A 12,457-nucleotide genomic window follows, 5' to 3' on the forward strand; every position below is an offset into this window, starting at 1 on the left:
TTTCAAGGAGGACCAATAACATCACAGGTGATGTCTTGACTTTTGAGTGAATTGGATTTAAGTGATGCAGAATTGTACAAAGTCGTCAGTCTTGCTTTTTCTTCCTGAGTCATGGCAGTCCAAAGGCAGGAGAGAAGTGAAGAAGACTGGTGATGGCCCAGGATGCAGCATATGATCTTGGCATCTTCCATAACTGACCAACTTCTAAGTGCTCCACAGTGCCTACTTTAGCTGCCTTCATGCCTGTTGAAACAAGTTCTCATTCGTCCATTCTGTGGATGAAGTCTTCACATGGTTGGGATAGACTTCTCTCTAACTCACCAATGAGTTTGAGGCCTGTCACTTACCCTCAACTTGGTTTAGCCTGTCTGCCCAGACAGTTTTACAGGGTGTGGCTGCTTCACATGCTACAGCTTCTTGGAGCCACAGGTAAGAGTTGGGTAAATGTGGACACCAAAGATGGATAAGCAACTCTGAAAAGGAATTGGCAAGCTCTCACACCAGAGGTGCAAGTCCTCCCCAAACACCCAAACATTCCATTCGAGGAAGTAATAAACTCTCAGATATATCTAATTATCAAATGTAAAGTCATACCCTTGGGTTCAAAAAAATCAGTGGAACTAGTACAAGATAGGGAGAAATACCTAGATAACAATTCATGTGGGAATGACCTAGAGGTGTTGGTAGACTGTAAACTAAGTATGAGTCAGAATGAATCAATGTGACAATGAGGCATTAAAAGATGAAATATAATTTTAGATTGAATTAATAAAAACAAGCATTATACCCAGAATGAGGGTGATGATGGTTGCATTACATTCTTTCCTGGTTCAGAACACATTTGCAGTATTGTATTAATTTCTAGGTATGATATTTTATTTTATTTATTTTAAATAGTATTTTATTTTTTCCAATTTCATGTAAAGATAATTTTTAACTTTCATTTAAAAAATTTTTATGAATTCCAAATTTTCTCCCTCCGTCTCTCCCCTTACCCCTCTCTAAAAAGGTAAGAAATTTAAATGTTATATATGTACAAGGCATGATATTTTGTGAAGCACACTGATGAACCCCAATAGCATCCAGAAAAGGATAACCATCTTGGTGAGAGTCAATTGAAATCATCATACAGAAAATTAAGGAACTGGTTGTGTTTAGGCTGGGGAATAGAAATATTAGATGAGAAATGATACCTATTTTCAAATATATGAAGTGATATCACATGGAAAAGCAATTTGATTCCTTTTGCTTGACCCGCAGAAGGCACAATGAACACTTAATGAATGGCAGTTATAGTGACAGATTTGGGCTCAACACAGAGCTCTAAATGTTCTAACCACTAAAGCTATCCAAAAGTGGAATAGGATGCCTTAGGAGGTATTGAGTCCCCTATTTTCATGTTCTTGTTGAGGTTATATAGCCACCTATTGGGAATATTACAGAGGAGATTCCTGGTTGGGTATAGATGACTCATTGAACTTATTTTTGGTGTCTTTTAGCGTAAAGACTTTCACAGAAACTGCAGAACTTAACAAAGGGTCAAACCAGCTTCCTGGCCATTGAAACCAGGCACTCATTGTCAATCACAGCTTCTGAGGGAGCACCTACCCTACATTCCTACATAATGAGCTCCAAGGGATGGCTTTGGAGTTGGGGAGGAGTAACTAAGAACCTTATCCTTTGTCCCCCATGCTCACAAGCTTAGCTGCAGGAATGAAGTTGACAGGCATAAGGAGAATATGAAGGAAATAAGCAAGGCCAGCCTATAAGGGGCTTTGAATGCCAGTCTGACTTTAGACATCTAATCCTGTAAATCATGAATGAAAGAAGTATTTATTAAATGCTTACTATGCACAAAGCACTATGCTGGGGACTTATATAGAAAAAGTAAGACAGTTCCTATTTTCAAGGAGCTCATATTCTAATGGGACAGCCAACATATTGGGAAGGTTTCAGCTATAAGTCAGAGGGAAAAAAATCTCATGGTCTTTAAGGTGCAGCCACAAAGCTGATGTTAATGCTCCTTCTTTAATGTCGTTCCCACAGATAAAATATCAGTTTTTGATGTTGAACCACTAGGAAGTGACAAGGACTTTCTTCTCTGGGTCTTCAGTAGCTGTGGTTGTAGCATCTGCAGGAGCATTTTCAGGCAGCATCTTCATAGAGGTTGCTTCCTAGGATGATGACTGAGGGCATCGAGTCAGATGCATCACTATTCCCAAGGTACTTGTTTGAATTCAGTCTCCTGGACTGTCTCCACCAAGACCTGAGAGGAAATGGTGGTCAAGGTGGTCGTGGTGGTCTGACTTGCCTGTGTCTCCCACCTGGTGCCTTGCTGCTTCAACTAGACTGGCTTGGCCTGCCCTGTGTGTGTCAGTGGATTAGCAGCTGGTGAGGTCAGCTGACCCCTTCTCAACAGGAGTTGTTTCCCCAGATAATGAATGGTTATAAATGCTGGGCTGGAAGCAGCACCAGTTGTCTGGGGCAGGGGAGGCACTGCCATTCCCAGGGCCCCTGGGTCCATTTGATTGTTGTTGACAATTAGTCAGCAGTTGTCACTGGTGGTGATGAGGAAGGTTAAATCTGTCCCCTTCCATAATGATTTAGTGACTGGCCTAGAAACTGGTCTGGTAGTTTGGGGCAGGGGGGCAGGGGAACCACCACTATATTGAGAAACACCTCATAGGCCATTTAGTTCAACCTTTTTGTTTAACAGATGAGGAAACTGAGGTCCAACAAGATTAGGTGACTTGACCAAAGTCACACAGGTGCTAAGCTTCAGAGGTGGGATTTGAACCCAGGTCTTTTGACTCCAGAGCCATGCTCTTTCCATTGTACCAGATGGTCTTCCATCCTGGACCTTAAGGAGCACACTGAAATTTCTTCAGCTGAGGGGTGGGTAAGGGCGGTACAGGATGAAAGGAGTGATTCAGTAAGAATAATCCCGCAAGAGGGTTGACTGGCTTGCGGGGATGGAGGTAGTGAAAGCCTAGAGGCAAGGAAAGCAGGGAGGAGGTCTGGGTAAGAGGCCTCCAAGGAAAAAGATTGACCAGCATCCACCCCTTGCTTGGAGAACAGAGCTCCCGGCATCTGTGGTCCATTAGGTTTCTAAGTCCATGGAGAACTACTGCTTTTTCAGAACGTTTTGTTTCTGTTTCCAGTGAGTATCTCCCCTGGATGGCTGTCTTCCCTTTCTGAGCTCAGAAGCTGTTGTCTTACAACCTCCCATCAGCAACGCCCCCTACTCTGGACGAATGGGCAGCCAGGAATCTCTGTCTCCCTTTTCCTCCCCTCCCCGGGAGACACCCTATCCCTGGGCATCCCTACAGTGAGGGGGGCGGGGAGCGGGGCGGCAGGGCGGGGGCGGAGGAGAGAGATGCGGGGAAAATGAGGGCGAGAGTGACATCGTGGGCGGGGCGGGGGGGAGGGGTAGCCACAGGCCACGTGAACTGTGTGAGGGGGCCAGGAAACTGAGGGACAGGCAGCAAAATGAGAGAGATTGAGGCTGCTTTGCTTCAGCCAGTCAAGAAGGCTGAAATAGAGGTCTGATCTCTTCAGTCTCCACTAGGTCTTCCAAAGCAAAGTATGCCCGTCTGGCACCGTCTATACGCATTTAAAAGTACAAGCACAGAGACCCACACACATACATATGGATAAACAGAAATTATATAGTTAAACCTCCCATTCAGTGCAGGGATCCTCTCTACCTCATCTCTAAAGCAGTTCAGGCACCTTCAAGTACTTTCAGGGAATGCAGGGTAGCGTTCCGGACTCCCAGGGCAGCCCATGAACCCATTCCACTTTCAGATAACTCAATTGTCAGGAAATTGAATCCCTGTAACTCTCCCCATCACCTCTTTTTCCCCTCCTCATCTTGGTCTTAGTTCTACCTTCTGGGGCCAAAATCTTACTGTAATTTAATTTAAACTTATTTCCTCCTGTTTGATGCCTTTGTGGACATGTGGAAACAATACGGTATGGAAGACTTGGGTGTCTTCAAATCCTCTTTCAGTCACTTAGTAGCTGTGTGACCCTGAGAAAGTCTCTTAACTAATCCAAGTTTCATTTTCCTTATTGTAAAATGAAGAGGTTGGACACAGTGACCTCGAAAGTCTCTTCTATTTCTAAATAAAAACTGCATGGCATCCCTTGTTTAAAACCTCTACATATCCTCATGATCAGCCCCTTCCCAGATGGACACTTATTTTCTTTGTTGTCATTCAATTATTTCAGTCATGTCTGATTCTTCATTACCCTGTTTTGAGGTTTTCTTGGCAAAGATACTGGAGTGGTTTGCCATTTTCCTTCTCCAGCTCATTTTACGTATGAGGAAATTGAGGCAAACAGAGTTAAGTGACTTGCCCAGGGTCACACAGCTAGTACATGTCTGAGGCCAGATTTGAACTCAGATGTTCCTGGCTCCAAGCCCAGCACTCTGTGCACTGTGTCACCTAGCTGCCCACTTATTTTCTATACCTTATTTTTTAAAAAGTTATTGGTATCTTTGGTTTTTATATTACTTCATTTTCATTTATGTCTCTACTCCCTACCCAAAGAGCCATCCCTCTATAGCAATGAATAATAAAAAAAAAAAGAGGCGGAAAAAAGCACTTCATCAAAAACTAACCAATACATCAACTAAGTCTGATAGCATATGCAATGTTTTATGCCTATAATCCCCCTCTTCTAAAAAGGAGAGATGGAGGTATGTTTTCTCATCTCTTGGTCATTATAATCGCACAACGTTCAGCCTCATTTTGTTGCTATTCTTTCCATTTAGCTTGTTTTAATCATGGTGTATGTTATTATCTTGGTTCTGCAGCAGTTCACCTAAGTCTTTCTTTTCTTCTCTGTAGTCTTCATATTTATCCTTTTTTTTCTTTTTTGGGGACCAATCGGGGTTAAGTGACTTGCCCAGGGTCACACAGCTTGTAAGTGTCAGGTATCTGAGACTGAATTTGAACTCAGGTCCTCCTAACTCCAAAGCCAGAGCTCTATCCACTGCGCTACCTAGCTACCCCACATTCATCCTTTCTTATAGCTCAGTAATATTCCATTACATTCATGTAATGCACAATTTGTGTGGCCATTCCCCAATCCATAGGCAGAAACTTTGTTTACAATTCTTTGCTACTACAAAAAGTGCTACCTTAAATATTTTGATGTATGTGGAACCTTTCTTTTTGTCTTTGACCCTCTTAGGGTAAACGTTTAGCATTGGGATCTCTGGGTGGATTCATATACACACCTTGGTCATTTTCTTAGTATGATTGCAAATTGCTTCCAGAATGGTTGAACCCCTTCACACCTCCACCAACAGGGTATTAGTGTCTGTGCCCTTTTCTTTTAAAAAAAATTTAATAAGGAATTACTATGTTTCATCACTGAGATAAGCCCTAGGTACACAAATACAAAAGCGAGATTATTCTTTTAAATTTTTTTAAAAATGTGTATCATTTGTTTTTTATATCACCTGTTTCCCTCTGTATTTCTCTCTCTCCCCTCTCAGAATCATCCCATGTAGCAAAGAAGTTTTTTTTTTTGAAGAGAAAAATCAGCAAAACTGATCAATACATATTTTTAAATGCAGTATTACTCATATGTGGACCTCCCACTTCTGCAAATGAATAGAGGTCAGGGGTGAGATGTATTCTATGGGACCATGCTTATTCTTTGTAATTTTTCTGCCCCTTTTTCTAAGACCTATTCTCCTTGCCACCTTTTGATCCACAAAGGCTTACTGCCTGTGTGACATTGGACAAGTCACTTAAACTTCTTGGGGCTCAGATTTCTCGTTGGTAAAATATGGAGGTTGGGTTAGATCGCCTCTGAGGTCCCTTCCAGCTCTAGGAAGTGTCTTTCTTGTCCAGCCTCCACTCAGACATCCAAGGGATCTTCCTAAAGCACAAGCCTGACCCATGTCACTCCCTCACTCAATAAACTCCAGTGGCTCCAGGATAAAATAGAAAGTCCTTTGTCTGGCATTCAAAGCCCTTCATAACCTGCCCCCCTTCTTTTCAGTCTTCTTACACCTTACATCCCACCATGTGCTCTGCTATTCAATGACACTGGCCTTGCTGTTCCTCAGACAAGACACTCCTCTCCTGATTCTCCATTATTTTGCACAGTGCCTGACAAATAAGAGAAGCTTAATAAATGTTTATTGGCTGATCGACTCCTATCATACTATGACCTTTAGGGAAAGATCTTTAAAAACCTTAAAGTGCTTAGATGGAAATGTGAATCATTAGGAATAATAATACCAAGCTGATTTCTTGGTTGTCTCCTATACTGAGAGAGATTCATTTTATTATCAGCCAGAACCAGGAAGTTAATTCTCCTGAAGAGAAAAATCACAGTGCTAAGTGGATCGTTTGAAATTTTGGGTTCTCCGCATCTCTGATCTCTTTCCTTTAGTGACCATGACCACCCAGGAGCTAAACCTCTTATAGCCTAGCGGTTCTCTTTGTCTCATCCTCTGCATCTGATCTGGGAGAACTTCCAGTCCTCTCATCTGCTTGCCCCACCAGGGATCTGAAAGGGGAGAGGAATCCAAGGACATTTCTCTCATAAAAGCAGTGTAGGGTAGTAGAGTGCATACTGCACAGAAACCAGTTGCCAATCTTGGGCAAACTACCTTTGTAGATCCCCTTCTGGTCTCTGGAAGAGAAAGTCTATTTTCTGTCGGGGCCTCAGGAAGAGTCAGCACTGATGCTTGTGGCCTCTTGCCCTTCACCATGAGGCCTCATTCCCTTGGCCCTCTACCAAGACAGCATGTTTTTCCCATGGTTCCTTTTCTCCCTGGCATGTTTCATCTCTCCAATAATAATCTCTGGATGTAGAATCATAAAACTAAAAGAGACTTTAGAGGCTGTGCCTCTCACATAGTAAAGGACATAATAAATTATCTACCTACCTACCTACCTACCTATCTATCTATCTATCTATCTATCCAGTCCAAGATCTTCACTGTTGTCTTTTGCCCAGAAGAGTCATCACATACTATTGACTGGGTAAAAACTAGGGCTGAGGGAAAGGCCCCTCCAGGGAAAAAAAGGGTGGGGTCCAAAATAAGATTCAAAGTAAATAAGCATAAACCAGAGGCTGGGTTGGATCAAAAGCCAAGGTTTCTTAAAATGTCAGTATTTAAAGGGGTGAGGAAGACACAAAGAAACTCCAGCAATTGGGCTGGAAGATCAAGCCAAGGAGGTCTGCAGAGGATCAGGGGGCAGCATGCGCTAAGTGGGCTGATGCAATAACTGTCTGTCATGATCTCCCACCTCAAAGTAACAGAATGCTGCCTCACCTCGCTGCCCTGTTCTGACGTGGTCAAGGGCTAGGTCTTCTGATTTCTGTACTTATCCAGCCTGGCTGGGGAGGTCATGAGCTTAGCAGCCACCACTCCCCATAGAATGCCTCTGTGGACATTGAGGCCATGGCTTAGTGGGATAGCATTGATGGAATGACTCTACCAGTTCTGGGGCAACCGTGCTACATGTGGGTTCCCATTCTGACATTCTGTACTTCTGCCAGTTCACTAGGTGTGGGATCTGGCCCAATTATTTCCATCAGCTTAGGATACCTTAGACAATGTTTTCTTCCCACCCATTCTCAGTTAGTGGCAAGGGGAAAGAATTTGGGAAAGAATAGTTCAGAGTTTAGGTGAGCCTCTCATAATGAGGGAAGGAGCAAGGCACAATAAAATAAAGAATTGATTCAGAGTGAGAAGTTATTAGGTGGAGGGACTCCACTTGGGGTATTGTTGTTGTTGTTATTGTTTAGTCATTTCAGTTATGTCTAACTCTTCATGATCCTATTTAGGGTTTTCTTGGAAAAGATACTGGAGTCATTTGCCATTTCCTTCTCTAGATCATTTTATAGATGAGAAAACTGAGGCAAACAGGGTTAAGTGACTTGCCTAGAGTCACACAGCTAGTAAGTATTTGAGGCTGGATTTGAACTTAGTTCTTCCTGACTCCTGGTGCTCTATCCATTGCACAACTTTAGCTCCTCTTACTTGAAGTATAGCAATGGAAAATATCTCCCTTTTCAGTTTCTGGGAAGTTATGCTGATGCATACATAACAAAGAAGTAGTGTGGGTGGTAGGTGCCAGGTGGACGTGTTTGGCTTCTGCTATCTAAAGAGAACCAAAGGCTGCCAAGTGATTAATTAACTAGCTATGGATGCAGCACATAAGTTGGCCACCAACTGTAGCTATATGTATGGACCACCAGCCCAGTTGCTACATCATAGGATAGCCAGTGCACTTGAATAGACTTTCCCCAATAACTACAGTCTTTTTTTTTTTTGGCAAGGCATTTGGGGTTAAGTGACTTGCCCAGGGTCACACAGCTAGTAAATGTTGTATCTGAGGCTGGATTTGAACCCAGGTCCTCTAAACTCCACGACTGGTGCTCTATCCACTGCACCACCTAGTTGTTCCTCAATAACTATAGTCTTACTCACCACTCAGTGAAAAGTACTTCAACTATATTAGAGTGAATTACTACCCCCACGTCCGCCATGCTAACCACTAGCTGCGTTCCCTAGTACCTTCCACTGGCTACAGCTGGCCCCAAGTTCTAGATAGACCTCTTCCTCATGTACTCTGTGTTAAAGCCCTGCCAGAAGATTTGCTATTCTCTGAATCTGGCTTATGCCTTCCTTTCTCTTGGCCTTAACTTACATTCCCTATGCCTGAAACTTCTTATCTTTCCATCTGAATCTCCATGAAATCCTTCTCATCCTTCATGGCCCAGAAGAATGTCACTTTCTCCAGGAAGCCTCTCTCTGCATGTAGAGATGGCCCAGAGAAAGCCTGAAAGACAAAATTGTACAGTAGAAAGAAGACTGATTCTAGAGCAGGGGGCAGGGTTCAGATGTGACCTCTGACATTTAAAACCTCTGTCAATGGCCTTGGACAAGTCGTTTTACTTCCCTGGGCCTCCAGTGTCTCACCTATAAAATGAGGGTCTTAGACTGAAAATACACCAAGGTCTCCTTTTAGGTCTAGATCTAATGGTCCTATGAATGGGAAGAGGTCCCCAAAAAATCCTAGAATTACTGTGTTGAGTTGTGGACATCGCATTTCAACATGTCCAGTGAAAGCCAACCTCATTGGATGGAAGACTAGTGTAGTAAATGTGCTCTGAGTCATTCTCCCAGAGCCAGGCTAGCTACATCTGTCCCTCAAGGTTATAGAAGACTGGGAAGGGCTGGGCTGTTTCTCTGATGATGTCATCAGCTTGAGGCTCCACTGTCTCTGTTGCTACTACCACCACCACCACCACACCACCACCACCACCACCACCCACCACCACCCACCACTACCACCACCACCACCACCACCACCACCACCACTACCACCACCACTACCACTGTTAGATTCCAGTGCCTAGCACCCCAGTTCCACTTACCTAGTTAATATCACTTAGATTTTACAAAAGAATGTATATTTTGAAGATTTTTGCCAGAACAAATGTACAAACATTTCCTTCCTCCCCATGTCAGAGCCATATTCTTCTCTATCCTCCTTCAGTTTCTGAGGAAAGCAGGCTCAAATTTAGTTCTGTTCCTACTTGGTCCCACCAAGATATATCCAAAGGTATAATTACAGCCAGAATAGCCTTTGTCTCTACTGCTACTGAACTGGGTCCCAAAGGTCACACCTTGCTCCTTAGGCCATCGATGTGGCACTGGCTACAGAAACTTGGATACAGAAACCTGGACCTAGGAATAGTGCATGAGGGCTCCCTCCTGACCTTTTGAAACTCACAAGATTAGAGGCTCTAATGAGTCCAGCTAGAACGAAAAAGAATAAATATAGAGATCAAGGACCAAGGTCCATTTAACTGAGCCACATGATCTCAGGAAGGAGAAGACCCCAAGGCCTCTGCCCTTACAACTCTTTCTCTCACCAGACATAATGAGGGAAGGAGCAAAACCACAAGGCACAAAGAAAATGGGGCAAGAGCCTAAGCCGAGGCTGATTAACTCCTTTTTGAAGACACCCCTAGATCCAGTTACACAGATGATTGAAAAGGCTTTTCTAGACCATGTGATAAACAGATTAGAACCAGTTACAGACTGCATACTTGATACACACTCAAGTCTCTCCAAGGCATTTCCATTGCACGTCATCAGGACTCCTTGGAATCAGGTTCTTAAGCCTCTCCAGTTTGGGAATTTGCACCAGCCTAGTGTGCTGATGCATTCTGGACATGAGCCAGTCCCCGTTCTACTAGAAAATCTGCTCTATGAGAAATATTGAAGGATAAAGTTATTTAGCTGGGGGAGGTTGGGGAGATACTAAGGAGGGACATGATAGTTTCTATAAGTATTTCAAGGGTTGCCATGGAGTAGAGGAATTTGACGTTTTCTGTTTGGCCCCAAAGGGCAGAACTAGAAACAAGAGGTGGGAGGTTGGAAAGGTAAGACTTTGGCTCAACATAAGGAAAATCTTTCAAATGATTAGAGCTGACCAAACATGGAATGGGTTACCTTGGAAGGTAGGACAAGCTCTGTCACTGGAGATCCCCAAGAGGAAGCAAGATGGCCACATCTTGAAGAGGACATACTTGCTCAGGTACTGATTTGTTAAGGGTCTTTCCTGCTTTGAGATGACATGATTCTGTGAAGCCTGTGAGTCCTCCTACTGTACAAGGGAATGATGCACAAGGGAAGATAGAGTTCACAGAGTTTTTTAGGCCTCACCTATACCCAGAGGACCAGTGGTGGCTTGCTGGGGATTAATGGGTGCAATATTTGTGTATTTAACCCTCAAGTTACCCCGATAGGAAGGCTAGAGTTGAAGCTGCCCTTGAAGCAGCACAGGCTGCAGGAGATCAGTGTAGCACTGAGGATGTGGGAGAGACATGATGGAATCCAGATGCTCAATTTCCTGTAACTGCTAACTCACTGGACTTTCAGACTGTTCAGTGATGGTGTTCAGGCCAGAATCATCTCTTCTTGTATGCCCTTGGACTGTATCAGAATATTTTCTGGTTTGTGAGATATGACAAATTCAGTTCTTCTAGGGAACCCGCTCAAAAAAGAATGTTCCTGTGGAACCTCTAATTTGGAGCTTATATTCCAGCTAGCCTCCACATCCACGTAGCAGTGTCCCTATTCCCTAGTTTTCTTGTAACTGATCGTGAACAAACTATTTGACCATGAAACCTCTGTGGTTTCCTAGGAAATGACTATTACAAAACTGTCTGACCATGAATCCTCTGTGCTTAACCCCTCTTAACCTGAAACCAGACCAAAGCTAGTTAATATCCACACTGACCCTTTTAGGCCAGCTCACCCCGATGAAGCTGCCATGTGATACAAAAGTCTCCAGGACCACCCTAAATGGATGCTTATAGAGCTGTAGGCTAATGTCTACTCTACCTAGAATGCTGACCTATAAAACTTGACCTCCTTAGGTGCTCTCTCATCCTTTCAGGGCCTAACTTCAGGTCCATCTCCTCTGAGAAGTCTTCTCTACCTGTTCCATCCTCCCACTGAAGCCACCTTTCTCTGAATCTGGGTTCAGAGGGCATAGAAAGAGCTAGAGAAGACTTCCAAAAAGAGTCAGGCCCAAATCCAGGCACTAAAGGAAAGATGAGGATTTAGGAAGGAAGAAATGTGGGAAGGACTAGCATTCTATGTGTAGGAGAGGGGATCCCCAGGATTAAATATTATCTTGAGAAGGGATCCATATGCTTTGCCAAAATACCTAAATTATCCTCTAAGGTGAAGAGCCCCTATTCTAATCCAACCCCACAATTTTATAGCTAAGTAAACAGATAGGAAGTTAGTGAGGCAATAGACATGAATAAATTGCTAAAATTCCAAACTCATGACTTCATGCATGTAAGTATAAGCTTATGGGAGCTTATACTCCTTCTCCCCCGACCAAGCCTTCAAGAAAGAAAGGTGAATACGTTGATTAGAATGCAGCAAAGAATGTATTTCCTGTATTGCTGTGGTCAGTGTGCTGGTTCTGATTGAAGGAGAGGTCGATTGCGGAGAAGAATAGGGTTGGGAAAGAGATGTCTAGTATAACACTCTGTTAAAATAATTAACTTAGTTTAAGCCTAGGGGCAATATAATGGTGCCTAAAATCCATATGACTCCTTCCTTTTGGCTCTAGGGAATTTTAGATGAAAAGTTGAATATATTCAGTTGCTCTGAACTTCCAGAGAGAACAATTTCTAACATTTAGAAAAAGATTTGGCTCTTTACCTTAAGTATATACATACATACATACATATGTGTGTATATGCACATAATTTCTATATGTATATATATATACATGTGTATTATACATACACAGAGATACATACATACATCCTCCTATTTAGGAGGCAAGGTCATTGGAGTCATATAGTTTAAGTAGGTTAAATTGTATACTAACCAGCCTTGGTCTGATCTTCCAAGTTAATATAGATATGATATCATACATATGAC

This window comes from Vombatus ursinus, unplaced genomic scaffold (genome assembly GCF_900497805.2).
Source record: "Vombatus ursinus unplaced genomic scaffold, bare-nosed wombat genome assembly UNPS02014785.1, whole genome shotgun sequence".
NCBI classification, from domain to species: Eukaryota; Metazoa; Chordata; class Mammalia; order Diprotodontia; family Vombatidae; genus Vombatus; species Vombatus ursinus.